Below are 2,209 nucleotides of genomic sequence, written 5' to 3'. Positions count from 1 at the left end.
ACTGAAGATACAGGCTATGAACAGACTACAGTGAGGCAAGAAACAACAGATTGAAAATGGCAGTGGAGCAGAAGACAATGGTGACAGTTCTCACTGTAGTAATGCATCCACACACAGCAATCAGGAAGCAGGGCCCAGTAACAAACGGACCAAAACATCAGATGATTCTGGGCTTGAGCTTGATAACAATAATGCAACAGTGGCAATTGATCCAGTAATGGATGGTGCTAGTGAAATTGAGTTAGTGTTCAGGCCTCATCCCACACTGATGATAAAAGATGACAGTGCACAGACAGGATACATAAAGACTTCTGGTAATGCCACTGTTGATCACTTATCCAAGTATCTGGCTATGAGGTTAGCTTTAGAAGAACTTTGAAGCAAAGGAGAATCAAACCAGATGAACCTTGATACAGCCAATGAGAAGCAGTATACCATTGATATAGCAACAGCCAGTGGGCAGTTCACTGTATTAAATGGCTCTTTTTCTTTGGAATTGGTCAGTGAGAAATACTGGAAAGTGAACAAACCAATGGAACTTTATTATGCACCCACAAAGGAGCACAAATGAGCTTTTACTAAAACCAATCTGGATAACGAACTTTTTTTTATAGCCTATTTCTTTATTATTAAAGATGTATCATCATTACAAAAAAAACAAAACAAAAAAAACCTAAAATTAGAGAAACAAATACATTTCTAATTAGACAACTATCACAAGGTAATTGATAAGTTGTTAGAATAAAATTTTTGTTTCATCCAAACTGACAATCTTATATGTTATGTGCCAGAGAAACACTTAAAGCATAAGTTCTCAGAAAGAATAAAATAGAAAAAGAATGCAAAAAGATGTTTCAGACAAATACTAAACAACAGAAAGGTGAGATTGTTATCTATACTAAAAAAAAGGGTAATATGATAATTAGGGTGGACGTCCATCCGGACAAAGCCATGGAGGCTGCTTAGGCAGCCATGGGCTCAGGCACCTTCGAAGCCTGGGGTAGGTAGGATAGGATACAACAGGAGGGGATAAGGAAGGAGAGGGAGAGAAAGTCAGGCCTGCGTGCATATAGGCTGAGAGGAGAATCAGAAATACAGAAAGAGAAGGAGAAAAAAATGCAGGAATGTGTCCCTTATGTATGGGAGGAGTTGAAATCTACAGTTTGTTGGCTTAGGCTGTGAAAGCACAGGTGGGTCCTTTTGTGCCACTGGCACAGCTTGGGCGGGGATGTAAATTGAGCAGGGTGGGGTCTCCAGGAATCACCAGGGCGGAGCAAAGAGCAATGGCATCTCCAAGACTTCTTGCCTCTGGCAACTCTGTGTCTCCGCGACCCCGAGTGCCAGCAAGCAGCTCCACGAGAAAGCCACCCTCACTCTCCAACTGCTGCAAGGCCGTCCTGCCTCTCCCCGTAGGGGTCTGGGACCTCAGAATCCCGCCCCAAACTAGCTCAGTGGATTCGAGAGTTTGTAACCCCTTCCGACTGAAAAAACACACAAGAAAACGCTTCTTGAGTGTGTCCCTTATGGATTCGAGGAGTGGAAAAAGGAAGGAAACGTGGGGCTGCACGCGGGAGGGGGTGGCGACCTTGGGGGGCGGATCAGGTGCGCCTGGCGAGGGGCGGGCACAGGCAGCGCTAAGCGGGGAGCCCCGCCCAGATGCAGGTGGAGGACGGTGGCCCCGGATCCCAAGACAGAAGGGCAGACCCGTCTGAGGCCTTCTGGGCAGAGGCAGTCCTGCTTCAGGGCAGTAGCGCCCAGGACTGTGTGGGCCTCAGCCACCTTCATTGGGCCAGGCGTCCTGTGCTGGGAGGGGAGTTGCAGCTTAGCTAGGGCACAGTCAGACACTAAGGAGGGTACCCCTTTTGCCCCTGAGGGCTGGACCCCAAAGACACTGGCTAGGCCACTGGGGTTAGGTTGGTGGCGCCTTAAGAGTAGTTTGTTGATGGGAAGTTGGGGCATCCCAGGCAGGGAATGGGAGGAGGATGGCAGCAGGGAGGCCGGGGAAGGGGGGCACAGCAAAGGCCTGGCCGGCGGGACTGGGCCCTGGGCTGGGGGTTAATGCCTGCCCCAATGGAAGGAAGCTTTAATATCAAAATGCACTCAGGCGGGGCTGGAAGCAGGCCCCAGAGAGGAAAGGGGAAGGTTTAAAAGAAAAACCAGTGAACATGGTGGGGGAGTGGTGGAGGGGTAATAATAGGCAAGGAGGGAG

General features: G+C 48.7%; 1 pseudogene; it reads left to right on the top strand.

Moving 5' to 3' along the window:
• The window catches only part of LOC102774601, a 976-nt pseudogene extending 382 nt beyond the window's left edge, over nucleotides 1-594 (top strand).
• The last annotated feature ends 1,615 nt before the right edge of the window (nucleotides 595-2,209 follow it).

Source organism: Myotis davidii, unplaced genomic scaffold (genome assembly GCF_000327345.1).
Source record: "Myotis davidii unplaced genomic scaffold, ASM32734v1 scaffold1351, whole genome shotgun sequence".
NCBI lineage: Eukaryota > Metazoa > Chordata > Mammalia > Chiroptera > Vespertilionidae > Myotis > Myotis davidii.
Note: the sequence above shows the minus strand (reverse complement) of the source record. Positions and strands in the feature narration are given on the sequence as shown.